Raw genomic sequence first — 15,652 nt, 5'->3', positions numbered from 1 at the left:
GCAAAGATAGCACTGTCAAGCGCATGGAACTGTGCCTTAACCAAACACTTCATATTCAGTAACAAGCCCTACAAACAAATCAATGAAACACCCATGAAACCACCAGTATCAGGATTCCTAGCAGAAGCAATAATGCAGAGACTCGAACAAACAACCCTTCCAAAGACCCAACCCAAACTTTGGGTCAGCTACAGCGATGACAAAGTCATCAAAAACTGAAACAAATTAGAAGAAACCTACAACACCATCAACAATCTCCTTACTGGCATAAAATTCACAAAATAGGAGAACAACAGCAAAGTGCCATTTCTAGATATCACAGTAGAGCGAACAGTCAATGGTAATATTCAAAACAGCGTCTACAGGAAGACAACACATGCGAACCAAGAACTTAGCTACAGGAGCAATCATCCCTAAACATACAAACAATCCTGAATCAGGACACTATTTCAACGAGCCATACACACTGTAGCAGCCAGTCACTACGAAGACCAACAAGTAACTGTACAGCACATTTAAGGAGAATGGGTAGCCAAGAAGTCCATTGAAAACTGCTGCCCTGACTGGGAATCGAACCCGGGCCGTGGCGGTGAAAGCGCCGAATCCTAACCACTAGACCACCAGGGAGACGCAGGTACTGGCTGACAGCTCTACTATAAATTTCTTCCCTGCCCGGAAATCGAATCTGGGCAGCGGTATATCTAAAAGCATATTGTTAAAGTGTGAACATTGCGAGTGTTGAAATTGTGTGATTCTGAGCGAAATCACAGTTCGAAAAACAGAATGTGGGAACTTCGACAGAGTTTGTACGATTTGCACGTCGGAGATATGTCTGCGGGTGCGTGATGGGAGCATAACCCAGGAGGGAAACTATCTGTCACATTCACTAAATGTCATCTTTAGCAGCTTTCCCGTATGACGGCGCACTGTTCAGCACCTCGTCTTCTGATCTGCTTTCCAAAGATCTTCGACATAATTATTTCACATTGATATACTGGCCCAATGTGCACAGGTGAGATGGCACACTCGTGGAGGTCTGCGGGGTCTTCTCCTTTTCTGTGTATCCTATGTCGAGGAGGGCAATGCTTGTCACTGGTCACTCCGGGGTCAGAGAAAAGTTTAGAAACAAAACGGTTTAATTTTCTGCCGGTAGAGAGGGCCCGGTTCCTGGGGACGGGCAAACAGCAGCAGGGAGACAGAATGAGAAGCAGCTGTTCGGGAAACTCTTTGCCGCTTGCAATTCTGAGAGCAATGTCAAATGTATTTCACACTGAGCAAGACTCAGCTGGTTCAAGAGGTAGGGCGGGGATGGATGGGGGTTCGATGTGTCGCTCGTTGGTCTCGGGGTATGATTCTCCCTTTGGGTCTTTTTCTACACAGACTTGCGAGAGATCCCGGACGAGCCCGCGTTTCATGGCTTGTACCAAAGTGCTTTCAAAAATTTCACAAGAAGTACCTTCGTTAAACGAGATTGGGCTCCTTGGAGTACGGGTGGTGCAGAAAGCAAGGAAGTGAAATGATTGGAGATAGCGTTAAACAGGTTGACGTGAGTGGTGCGATATTTGAGGAATGTCAGTGATAAAGCTAGATTAGAAAATGCGAACAGCTCTCCTCGGAGAACGGAAGTTTGAAATCTGGCCTGAAGGAACTTTACCAAGTCATGCGGGTTCTCGACAGAGAAAGTAATGTAGTCAAAATGCTCCCACACCTGAAAGGATCGGCTGGGTTTTAAAGTCTTGAGGAAAAGAACTAAAAGTGACATTAGGAAGAATGCTTTCGTACAGGGAGTGGTTGGGGTCAGAAAATCCCGATCTGACATTTACACAGAGGCAGAGACGCAAAAGGGAAATTGGTGGTCATGTTTAAAGTAACAATGTGTAGAATTACATGGAGAAGGCAAGAGAATGATACGAATAGACACGCACATTTACTTACTGTTTCGAACCAGCAGAGCGAAGGTGGGCCGCATGGCCTCCGTCTGCGCTATGACACATGTTGTAATTCAGAATGAAAGCACAGTTCGACCAACAGAATGTGGGAATTTAGAAAAAACGTTTCTATTTGCACAGTCTCCATACGTCTGCGAAACAGCATATTACACGACAGCAGTGGAGGTGTTTGACATCAGGCTCGAACGAGCCTGCTGCGTGCCAGATGAAAGGCTGAAGGGACCTGTGGAAAGCGGCAGCTAGAGTAGGTGCAGAGTGGCACAGCGAGAGTGTGCTGGTCTCCTAAGTCAGAGGTCGATGAATCGAAGCTGCCCCTTGTCATAGAACTTTGTTTTGTATCTTGCCTTTGCATCTGCTTCCTGAGGGTCTGAATGCCATGTATCATTCAGAAACTCACGCGGTTCAAGTAACATGCTTTTTGGAGGTCTGAGTGGATTTTCCCTATTCTTCATAGGTTTCCTATGAACGAAATCGCAAAACCACTTCTGTGAAATGCCAATGAATTGATAAAGTTGAAACACATGCCTTGCAGTTTCGTCCATTCCCTGCAGTAATTCGCCACGCCTGTTCGGACGTGAATGACAAGTCGATCAGTATGTCACAAACCGTACCACCACTCAGACACAGTCCCCCACTATTAGTACGCATTTCACGGGTTGTGAATAACCTCAAAGAGAGACAAGTGACAGACAGTCGCCATGGACTTGATCTGCTGAACGGCTTCTGCCTGCGCGAGAATGGTGCTACGTGTTTATGCCGTCCCACTGCCTGTCTCTGGGACAGAGAGGCTGAGGGAGCAACAATGGTTCATTTTTAACCATCACTTCCGTGTTGGACTGCCTGCAGTCCCTCAGCTCCGGGCCATGGGGATGACTCTCAGTGAGTGAAGGTTTCACTCGGATTCTCTTCATCTGGGACACTTGGGACTCAGATGTTAACTGCTGCGCAGTCGCAGCAAAGAAAGCGATGCCCACTTTGCAATAGACTTTCCGTAAGATTGCTGCGTGAAGACGATTTCTGAACACCAAGAAGGCTGCACAACAATGTGAATTTACCTGGGCGAAGAGTCCTCGGTGTCCATTTCTCTCTGTCCAGCCAGCACAGCATCTTTCTATCTCTCCGATAACAGACCCTGGGAGCAAGTTCACAATCAAAGTTGCTCACTTCCCACGTATTAGTGTAACAGATACCTCTCATCCCAAGGAATTGAGAGAGAGAGAGCAGAAGAGCGAATGGACCCTTGCCCTCCAACCCCCGCCCCCCAGAACAACGTGCAAGTAGAAACAAATTGGTTTAATTATCCGCCAGTGGAGATTGTCCACTTCCTGGGGATAAGACATACATCAGCGCCCCGGGGACGGAATGACAAGCAGAAGTTCTGGAAACTCTTTGCTACTTGCAATACTTGGAGCAATGTGGAATGTACTTCACACTGAGCAAGTTTCGGCTGGCTCAGAGTCTCTAGTGTACATTGCTCTCTGAGTTTATATTTGCACATTGACGACATATCTGCACAACAGCACATGACACTACAGCAGTGAAGATCTTCTAACGTCATTCTCGAACTTGCAAGTCACACGCCAGATGAAAAGCTGAATGCTTCTCTGGAAAAGCTGCCGTGCAGGTGCAGGAGAATGGCACAGCGGGTACATGCTGGGATGATAACCCAGAAGCGAAACCATTTCCTCCTATTCACTCAATGTCATCTTTAGCAGCTTTCCCGTATCACGGCGCTCTGCTCTCTCCCCTACCTTGCTTCCCAAAACTTCGGGTATCTGAGTTAAATATGTCACATCGATCCGCAAGTCAAATTTATACAGTTGCGCTGGCACGCTGGTGGAGCTCTGAGTTGTCTTGTCCTGTTCTCTGTCGCTGTCTTCTGATCTCTTGTGAAACCTCTTCTCTCAGATGGCAATGAACTGGTGAAGTTGAAACACATGATTTGCTGCTTTTGTGCATTTGCTGCAGGAAAGAAACCAACGCCCGTGTAAGAAAAGACTCTCTGTAGGATTGCTGTGTCAAGACAAATTCTGAACCCCAAGCAGGCCGCACAAAAATGCACTCATCACAATTTCCCTGAGGGATGAGTCTCCGGTGTCCATTTCTCTCTGTCCGGACAGCACAGCATCTTTCTATCTCTCCGTTAACAGGACCTTTGGAACACGTTCAAAGTTGCCCATTTCCTCCGCATGACTGTAACTGACTTCTCCTGCCTCACTTAATAGTGAGAGAGAGAGAGAGAGCAGAAGAACGAATGGGCTCTGGCTTCCACCAGCACAGCTTGTAAGTAGAAACAAAATGGTTCAATTATCCACCAGTGGAGATAGCGGTCCCTAGGGAATGGGACAAACAGCAGCGTCCAGGGAGCAGGGAGGCAGATTGAGAAGCAGATGTTCTTGAAACTCGTCCCAGCTTGCAATTCTGGGAGCAATGTACAATGTATTTCGTACTGAGCAAGTCTCAGCTACTTCAGGAGGTGGCTGCACCCATGGCTGGGGGCTCGTTAGTCTGGGATATGATTCTAGCTTTGGGTCTTCTAGTATATGCAGCCGTATGAGAGTTCCCGGATTCCAATCCCAGGCGAACTCTCATTTCTTAAATTGACATGAGCGAAAATGCCCAATCAATTTTCTCAAAAAGCCGCTTCTTAAATAAGATTGGACTGCCTGAATTAGGGACGGCGCGGAGCCGCCATTGCTGTGAACAAGGCGAAGGGAAACACGTGTTGAAAGTGAAAACAAGTATTGCAGATTTTTCGCCCGCGCAATCCGAGTCTGAATGAATCCTCCACCAGCATTACGCTCAATTCTGAGGGTGATACTTCAGGAAGCGGGGAAGTGAAGTGATTGCAGACAGCACTGTACAGGTTGAAGTGAATGGTGCCGTCCTGAGGAATGTCAGCAATGAAGGGAGATTGGAAAGTTTGGGGCAATTCTCTTTGGAGAACAGAGGGCTGAAAGCTGGCCTGATTGAGGTTTTCCACATCATGAGGGTTTTAGACAGAGGAAATAATGTAGTGAAAATGATCCCAGGCCTGAAAAGATCGAGAACGATTTGGCAGAGATTTAAAGTCATCAGGAAAATAAGTAAAAGTGACATTAGGAAGACCGTTTTCGCACAGGGAGTGGGGTCAGTAAATCCCTATCTAACAGTGACAAAGAGGCAGATTCAATGGACACAAACGGAAATTCGGTGGACATGTTCAATGTAACAACGTGCAGATTTACAGAGAACAGGCGACAGAGTGGGACACTTATTTAGATATTGTTTTGAACCAGCAGAGCTAAGGTGGGCTGCATGGCCTCAGTCTGCGCTGTCACAGATTTCGTGATTCTGAGTGAAATCGGAGTTGGACCAACAGAATGGAGGAAATTTGACAACGGATATATTCTGCCCAACAGGATACTCCATTACAGCAATGAAGGTGTTTTGACATCATTCTCGAAGGTGCATGACACAATGCAGATTCAAAACTGAGTATTCCTTTGAATCACTGAGTAATTTGTTTGCAGTTATTCAGTTGAGGTGAGCGGAGTTGCGCATTGGGCACCACTCCAGTTGATCTGTCGAAGCCGTTTTCTCCTGTGTGATAGTCCCACCAGCACTCCAATTTGCTCTGCTTCCAGTCAGTAGATGCAGATTACTATCCCATACTGATACACGGGCCACGATGACCCAGCTGTGGTGACAAGCTTGTGAAGGGCTGAGTGCTCTTCTCCTGTTCTCAGTCTGGCTGCTGTGATCCGAATAATCAAACTTCTCTTCTCCGAGAGTAGGAATAAACTGGTGAAGGTGAAACACATCTGTTGCGGTGTGTTCCATGCGCAGGAGGCCCTGCAGTAATTCCCCACGCTGTTTCACACAGCAGCATCCTCTCGGTGAATTACACTTGGCAAATAAAAACGATTGAACCAAATCAGTGTCCACCATTGGATTTTACTGACACCGTTTATACAATTCAGGCTCACCGTTAATGTGGAGAGGGGCCGTCAGTCTGTAGTTTCCGCTCCTTCTGTTGAATAAAGATAATTTTAACTGTGTCCAGTGAGAGGAAAGAATTTGCTGTTGGTGGGAAACATTTCTATCTGAACTCGCTCTCACTCTGCTGCAACAGGAGGAGCTGGGACCTCCTGATAGATTGAAATATAAAGATGGGAGGTTATGGATTATACTGTAAAACTGTTGGTATAATGTTATTCACACCACGCTGTCACCAACTGACCGAAGAGGCTGTGTTTAAATCCCGTGATGAACAGTTTGTGTTTTCATTCTCACATTCGGGGAAGCTGAGCATTTACCCAAACACTGGGCACACCACCTCCCTGACACAGTGTTCACAAATCAAACTGACAGCAAAGCTTCACGTGTGATCGAAAGTTTCCCCAAAGAAGACTTGGCTCAACAGATATACGGAGTAAACGTAATCCTTCCTTGATTTGAAATGTAAGAAGCCGATTTTTATTGAGTCTAACGTGATTTAAACACGCAACCTTCGAATCTGGAGTCAGACGTGCTACCGTTGCGCCACAAGCGCAGTGACATCAGCTGCCCTCTATTCATGCTTAAGGGAAGTGATCGCACTGCAATGATTTTCCGTTATGAGTAACAACGGAGATCAACAGTTCATGTCTGTTCTGTTTCTCCCCCTCTCTCTCGAAACAATTTCCAACTCCCTCTCAATGAAAATCCGAAAGAATTGCGGATGCTGTATATCAGAAACAAAAAACAGGAGTTGCATGTGACCCTTCCACAGAACTGATGGTGATTGGGAAAATGCCGGTTTATATGCAGGAGATATGGTGGGAGGAATCAAGGACAATGGAAATGAAATGTCAAGGCTACATGAGAAAAACAAACCAGTAAAGTTGCTGAATGACTTTCTGCTATCCTATTCGATTAAAAAGATGACAAGAAATACAGAATATAACTTCAGTGCTAGATTAGAATGTGAAAAATAATAGCTACAAAGCTTTTATAACAGTGAATAATATCATGCATACACCATATGAAGCAACGCATGTCTACATTTTATATCAACGTGCCAATCCCTTAGATTCTGCTCCATCCCATGAGTAACTATCCTTTTAATTCTGAACATGAGGAAAGAAGCCATCTTTTTCCACAATGCAAATTGTATTTAAATAAACGTGTCAAACTGAGGGAAAAAAAATGACTATATCATTAAGAAGGACAGAGAACATCTGACACCTTTGCAGAGTCTGCTCCCTCCCTGGATTCACTTCAGTTGCTACAACTGAATATTGTTTCCTACCTGTCTGTCTCTCCCTCCTAGGATGAGGAATGGAAAGGGCGAAGATATTGCTTTGCTCCCACGATTTCTCCATGATGTGGGAATCCTTGTCTCTCTCCAACTTTGACAATCGGTTGAAAGACCACTCATGTACGGAACGTGTTCCATTTATTGCTGCTGCGAATGGGGTGAAGCTATTTCAGGCTGTGTACCCGCTTAAAGCTCTTCCCACAGTCACTTCATTGGAACGCTCTCACTCAGGTATGCATACCTTAGTCTCACTGATATTTGAAACCTTGTGAAATAGACAGGACAGGAGAGAAATTTTAAAAAAAAATTCTACTAGATTCAAAGGCCGATGATATTACCGTGCCAATGAATTGATTGTCTCTATCAGATTTTGTTTTCAGATTTCTGGCTGTAAATCCTCCCTTTCTCGTCTCCTGTAAAAGGAGATTATAGAAGACATTGCTGTCTACACAGTATAGAAATTCAAAACAGACAATTCTGGTTTCTGTGGAACATTCTTTCTTTTCTCCTTCCCTAAAAAATCTGAATCTTAATGCTACAGTCTCCCTCCATTCTTACTCTGCTGTAGCTATTATCACCCTCATTCCCGTTCTCCTAACAATGCTGAAAAATGTTGACTGACTGATCTATGCTCGCCTTCTCCTGCCCTGAACACAGGCTGTAAAAGACTGGGCCAGGAGTAGGCCATTCAGCTCATGGGGCTTGCTCTGCAATTCCACAAGGTCATGTCTGTGCTGCTATGGCCTTAACTCCATTTCCTGCCTGCTGTCTATAACCTTTCATATCCCTGTCACTCAAAATTATGTTCAATTCAGCCTTGAAGACATTCCATGGGCTAGTCTCCATTATTCTCTGTGGGGAAGCATTACACACAATAGCGAGAGAATAAATTCATAATTTCTGCATGATATTGGGAGAGCCCTGATTTGAAATCTTTGTAAGTGAGCTCTCGACTTTCTGACTAGGAAACATTTTATCAGAACCTGTGTTGATGAGACGACCCTCAGAGCTTTATTTGTTTAAAATGACGTCAACCCTCATTTTTCTCAAAGCCAGTGACTGCTTCCCCAATCTGCTCAACCTCTCCTCGTAAGACAATCCTCTTCATGCCAGGAATCAGTCGAGTCAACCTTCTCTGAACTGCTTCCAATTCCCTCCTTAAGGAAATGAACCAAAAATGCACAGAATATTTGAGCTCTGGTCTCACCAATACCATGAGCAGCTGGAACAAGCCCTCTCATCCTATAAACTCTATCCCACTTTCATTTCCTGCAAAGGCAACAAGTTAACCTCAGAATGTGAAAATAAAAGGAAAAGGAAAGGGTGAGAAACGAGTGTGTAGTACTCACAGATATCAGACAGAGGAAGGAGGTTGCAGTCTGGGGTGAAGCTCAATCTTCATTCAGAGAGAGAGGCGCAGCAGCAGCAGCTTCAGGAACTCATGGTCCAACTTCTACAATCAGACAATAGGGGGTTCTGATTGACAGGAAAACTGAACAGCCTTCTGGTCCTCCAGGAATTTCAATTGGTCAATCTCCAGGCACAGCTCACAATGATCTTTATGATGCGAAGGCGGTTGACCAATACGAGACAGGCAGTTTAAAATACATGGACATCACTGGCTGGCACTGAGGCTCCAAGGCCTTCAAATTTCTTCCTCTCCTGGGGTCCCCTCTGGTACCCCTCCAATGACACACTTATTCATTTGGCTGAACTGGTTCTCACCCTCAATAATTTATGCTTTGAATCCTCCCACTTCTGCCAGATCGAAGGGGTAGCCATGGGCACAGGAGTGGGCACCAGTTATGCCTGTCTCTTCGTCGGGTAAATAGAAAAGTCAGTCTTCTGCAGCTACGTTGATGACTGTATCGGTGCCACCTCGTGCTCTCACTTGCAATTCTTAGAGCAATCTCAAATGTATTGCATAGTGAGCACGTCTCAGGTCACTCAAGCGGTCACTCATTTTTAACCGTCCCTTCCGTGTTGGACTGCCTGCAGTCCCTCAGCTCAGGGCCGTGGGAGGACTCTCAGTGAGTGAAGGTTTCACTCGGATTCTCTTCATCTGGGACACTTGGGGCTCAGATGTTAACTGCTGCGCGGTAGCAACAAAGAAAGCGATGCCCACTTTGCAATAGACTTTCCGTAAGATTGCTGCGTGAAGACGATTTCTGAACACCAAGAAGGCTGCACAACAATGTGAATTCACCTGGGCGAAGAGTCCTCGGTGTCCATTTCTTTCTGTCCTGCCAGCACAGCATCTTTCTATCTCTCCGATAACTGACCTTTGGAGGAAGTTCACAATCAAAGTTGTTCATGTTCCCCGCATTAATGCAACGGACTCCTCTCACCCCAAGGGTTTCAGAGAGAGAGAGAGAGAGTGCAGAAGAGCGAATGGACTCTACCCGCACCCCACCCTACACCCCGCCCCACCCGCAAGTCGAGCTGCTTTCCTTTGCATCGACTTACCCGAAGGGCAGGTAGCGTATCCTCGCCAAATCCACTCCATTCAAGTGGCGTTGTTTTACAAGTCTCAGTGACATTTTGTTCTTCCGGCGGTTTTCTCTTAACTGAATCGCAAAACCAGTTCTCTGCGATGCCAATCAGCTGGTCAAGTTGAAACAAATGTCTTGCATTTTCGTCCATTCCCTGCAGTAATTCGCTACCCTGGTTCAGACGTGAATGACAATATGACAAAAACCGCATCACGACTCAGACACAGTTCCCCCACTATTAGGACGGATCCCACCGATTGTGAGTAACCTCAGAGAGAGAGAGAGAGAGACAGGCAGTCGCCGTGGACTCGATGGGTTGAACGGTTTGCGTCTGCGCGAGAATGGTGCTACGTGTTTATGCCATCCCATTGCCTGTCTCTGGGACAGAGAGGCTGAGGGAGCAAAACTGGTTCATTTTTAACCGTCCCTTCCGTGTTGGACTGCCTGCAGTCCCTCAGCTCAGGGCCGTGGGGATGACTCTCAGTGAGTGAAGGTTTCACTCGGATTCTCTTCATCTGGGACATTTGGGGCTCAGATGTTAACTGCTGCGCGGTAGCAACAAAGAAAGCAATGCCCACTTTGCAATAGACTTTCCGTAAGATTGCTGCGTGAAGACGATTTCTGAACACCAAGAAGGCTGCACAACAATGTGAATTTACCTGGGCGAAGAGTCCTCGGTGTCCATTTCTTTCTGTCCTGCCAGCACAGCATCTTTCTATCTCTCCGATAACAGACCTTTGGAGAAAGTTCACAATCAAAGTTGTTCATGTTCCCCGCATTAATGCAACTGACACCTCTCACCCCAAGGTTTTCAGAGAGAGAGAGAGAGAGTGCAGAAGAGCGAATGGACTCTACCCGCACCCCACCCTACACCCCGCCCCACCCGCCAGAACAACGTGCAAGTAAAAATAAACTGGTTTAATTATCGAGCAGTGGAGATAGTCCAGTTCCTTGGGATGATACAAACGTCATTGCCCCGGGGACAGAATGACAAGCAGAAGTTCTGGAAACGCTTTGCTGCTTGCAATTTTTGGAGCAACGTGGAATGTACTTCACACTGAGCAAGTTTCAGCTCACTCAGAGTCTCCAATGCACATTGCTGTGTTTGCCGCCAGCTCAGGGAGAGAACAATAGGAAGGACGTATGAGTGAATAATGATCCGCGTGAGAGGGCGAATAAATGTTCATGGAGACTGTTAGTGGCTAACAATACGTAGTGTGTCATAGCAGACGAGGTGATAACAAGGAGTCGTTTGTGTGATAGGGGTCAAGGACATGGGGGAGTTCAGGCGCTAAAGTTATGGAACTCGATATTGAAGCCCGGAGGGATGTAAGGTCTCCAAGTGGAAAATGAGGTGTTGTTCTTTCATCTGGAGCTAGAACACTGCTGCAAGCCTGAGACAGAGATGTTGGTCAGGGAACAGGGTGATGTGTTAAAGTGGCAGGCAACCGCAAGGTGAGGCCTTTTTCCTGCGGGCAGAACCGGGATGTTCTGCGAAGCAGTCACCCAGTTTATGCTTCATGCTACATTGGGGAAACGGCACTGTGAGCAGCGAATGCAGTGGACTAGGTTGTGGCAAAAGTGCTGCTTCACCTGCCCGGTATGTTTGAGCCCTTGAATATTCAGGAGGGAGCAGGTAAATGGGCAGGTGTTACACATTCGGCAGTTGCAGGCGAAAGTGACCTGGCAGTATGGGAGGTGGGTGTGGGGTGTTGCGAGTGAAGGAAGAGTGGACCCGAAGTGTAACCCCTGGCATAACGGGTGCGTGTTGGGACCATAACCCATTCTCTCCTATTCACTCAATCTTCAAGCCCCTTGCCGGTCTCATTCCGCAGTACGAGGAACAGTATGGCCTCTTCCCGAATTCGACTATTTACATTATGCTCAGAAAACACTCCTGGATGCTCCTTACAAATTCTGCTCCATCTAGAGTTCTAACACGACTGGAACCCCAATCAACGTTGCCAAAACTAAAATTTCCTATCACCACGACCCTGTAGCTCGTACATCTTTCCATAATCTGCTTCCATATTTGTATCACACACTCTCTGTTGTTGGGTCTGTGGTACATCCCCAACATTCTTACCGCACCCTTCCCATTTCTCAGCTCTGCCCATATTGCCTTACTGATCGAGTCCTCGATAGTGTCCTAAACACATTTCCTCTTGCAGTTTGATTAAGGTACTTTAACCAAAACGGAAAATCTTCATTGTTATTTCGTCGTTGTGTGTATCCACTTTGTTGTCTGTATGTAAATGGCTGTTGCCTGTTGGTGCCTAAATATAGGAAGTTTCGTGAAAGTGGTTTACATATTCAAGGTGTTCTTCTGACTTGCATTTTTCCCTGCCTCTCCGATTCGTCATCACATCGCTTCGTATCTCCTTTCTATCTGCATTGAAAGTGAAAGCTTGGATATCTTTCAAAATTCTACAACCAGAACTTCTTCTAAGTACCATTAAATGAGCAGTTGCAAATCTTCACTGGCGAAGGAAGCAACTGTGTTGTGTACTGTGTGGAACAGGCAGATATTCCGTGCTTTGGTTAATAGAGTTGTGAGCATATGTGTATATAGAATAAGAACAAGGTATTCTAACCTCCCTGTTGACAATAACTAAATGTATTCAAAGACATTTTGTCGCCATTGGGGAACTTCAGGAAGTCCTCAGAGAATCGGTTGAAGATTGAAAGAAGCTGGTTTCTTTTATTTAATTCTGATTTTAGGTTTTCATGACAGCCATTCTTTGTAGAGAGCTCGACAAGTGAGGTTTTAACTGGACACCACAGCACAACTGGGGCGGTACGGTGGCTCAGTGGTTAGCAGTGCTGCATCATAGCAGCAGAGTCCCAGGTTCAATTCCAGCTTCGGATGATTCTCTGTGTGGAGTTTGCATATTCTCCTCGTATCTGCTTGGGTTTCCACCGGGTGCTCTGGCTTCCTTCCAAGTTGTGCAGGGTAGGAGAATTAGCCATGCTAAAATTGCCCACAGTGTTAGGTGCATTAGTCAGAGTGATAATGGGTCTGGCTGTGTCACTGTTTGGAGGGACAGTGCGGAATTGTTGGGCCGAAGGACCTGTCTCCACACTGTACGAAATCTAATCTAATCAAACCCAACACACCTTCACGGTTGATCAATCTGTCCGAAGCAAAACTTGAAAGGGTTCAGTACATATTTACAAGTGTGTTGCCAGAGTTGCAGAATGTGAGGTATAGTGAGAAGTTGAATACACTGGAACTGTTTTCCCTGGAGTGTCGGAGGCTGAGGGGTAACCTTGTAGAGGTTTGCAACATCATGAGGGACATGGATTGGATAAATTGAACGGGAGGGCAGAGTTTTATGGTGAGAGGGAATAGGTATAAAAGAAACCCAAAGAGCAATCTTTTCACACAGAGTGTGATACGTGTATGGAATGAGCTGCCAGAAACAAAGTGATATAGGTTGGTACAATTGCAACATTTAAACGGCATTTGGATGGGTATATGAATAGAAAGAGTTTGGGGCGATGTGCGCCAGGTTCTGGAAAGTGGGACTAGATTGTGTTGGGATGTCTGGTCTGCATGGACGAGTTGGACTGAAGGGTCTATTTCCGTGTTATATATCTCGATGACTCTATTATTCCTCTGTGAAAGGTTCAGCCGCCTGAGACTGTACTCGCTAAAATTTTGAAGACTGAGCGGGGATATTAGAGATAAATACAAAATGATGAAATGGATAGATGAGATAAAGGCCGACAAACTGTTTCCCTGCTGGGTGAGACGATGACGAGGGATCATGGACTCAAGATTAGGAGAGTAGATTTAAGACAGAAATGAGGAAGAACAGCATCTCCCAAAAAGTAGTGAATCTGTGGAATTTTGCGCCCAAGGAAGTCGTAGAGGCAGCTTGATTAAATATATTCAAGACACAATTGGATGGGATTTTCATGGTAGGGGAATTCAAGGTTATGGGGATAGGAGTAGCTGAGATGATGTACAGATCAGTCATGAAGTTAACCAATAGCAGAGGAAGCTCGATGGGCAAAATAGCTTCCTGCTGTTGTGATTACTATGATACCAGCAAAGTGTGTAACTGGTTTGCATATTCAGTTACGTTGGCTTCTGGGTTCTTGAGTAAGGACAGTCTACCAATCTCAAACAGTCCAATAGAAACTGTTCCATCGCCTCAGATCAGCACTGTGCCATTTACTATTCTGGGTGCTTACAAGCCAGAAAGAGGAAAATACCATTGTATTCTGATTTTCAGAAGAACCGACGAGATATGCCGTAGTGGGATCCTTGACTATGTACCGTAGTTGTTCAGATAGTTCCGTAAATATAGTGAATGTGGCTGTCTTCATGATTAAAATCAACTTAACATTTAGTTCACTGAAGAACTCATGATGGTTTTAAATCTTATCAATTGCAAACTGAACTCACTGGAAAAAAAATTGATTTCATGTGGTTAGCAAGACAGTGTCTCAGGGTAACATTGCCGTTGGTACAATAAAGTCCAAGATGTCTGCTATTGATTTGAACAGATGATGAGCTGCAACGTTTATCGTGATACAGAGTTTGAGAGAAATGTAATACGATGTTATCATTCCATAAGGTGCTAACACTGAGCAGATCAGATCCCAGAGTGAAATCTTACTTTTGTAGTCAAGCGCTATCCCGGTTCATTCGCGGTTTCCAGTTGAGGATCATGTGGATTAACTTCCATGGCTCACAGTCTTTTCCACACTTGATAATTACATCTGTAACCTGGAGTGGCATGGTTATTTACGTCAGCCAATGTGTTCTTGAATATGTGCCAGTCTCCCAATTCCAAAATTACAAGTTTTATTTTTGAAGTTTTACTGTGTCAGTCTTTCAGTACAATTATTCCCAAAATGAAACAAATCTTTTGACAATTAATCAGCAAGAAAGAGCAAAACTTACTCATTTCCCCATAAATATCACTTGCAGCCCTTCAACCCAAATGAAGTATCACTGCTATTTCGCTTTGAGATGTCTTACTGAAACAATTAGCCACACCTTTTCCCGATGCTGTTCTTCCTATTTCTTCAAAGAAAGCAGATCAGATCACAAACTCTTCACATTCCAATATCTGGCATTTGAGAACGAGTTTGACTTTCCAGTTCTGATTATCAGAATTTGAATTCAGTTCCAGCCGCTTATAAATTGCCTTCACAGATCAGAGGCTCACTGCATAGAAAGAAAAACCTGTCCTGTTACTAATATGAAATATTTCTTCTGAATTGAACCTGTTTTTCCTTGTGGTCGTGTCTCATTGTAAGGTTGCAGACGTTCAAATTTATGAACGGATCATCAGGTATTCGTTTCAGTACCTTCCTCGGGACTTGACCTAAATTACACAGTCCCCTGAAATCGACGTCTTCACCGAAATAGTACAAAAGAATTTCCGCCCTCCTGTTATGTTATGTAGAGCATCATAACACATTGTTTTATTGCGATCAGACCCTAAACGCACAAATCACTGGCCACTTTTCTCCACAGTCTGCATTGCTGTTGAAAGATTTCTGTTCGCAGGCAGTCATGAATTGGCTGACTATTACTTGACAAAGTCGACTGATGCCAACTTTTATAACTTAGGATGCAGTTTGAACGTCGAATATGTTTACGAAAAAAAAAGAAAACCCTAAGTGTGTGTGCGCAGGTTGTGTCCGTGTGTGTGTATGTCCATATATTATGTATAATCCCTAATTTGCAATGCAATCACACAGTAACCCGAGAAATATAGATTCAATCATTGAAAATATTTTATACGGACTTAGAAGTCTGTACATAGTGCTTCCAATGCAAATCTGTAAATTTCAGATTGGCTGTTTAAATGTCAGGTAGTTACACAGAGGAACACAAAATAATATCAACTTAAATCATAATCAATATTGTCTATTGTCCATGACTAACAGAATGTTTTGTGATGAATTAC

This window comes from Hemiscyllium ocellatum (genome assembly GCF_020745735.1).
Source record: "Hemiscyllium ocellatum isolate sHemOce1 chromosome 27 unlocalized genomic scaffold, sHemOce1.pat.X.cur. SUPER_27_unloc_8, whole genome shotgun sequence".
Lineage (NCBI taxonomy): Eukaryota > Metazoa > Chordata > Chondrichthyes > Orectolobiformes > Hemiscylliidae > Hemiscyllium > Hemiscyllium ocellatum.
Note: the sequence above shows the minus strand (reverse complement) of the source record.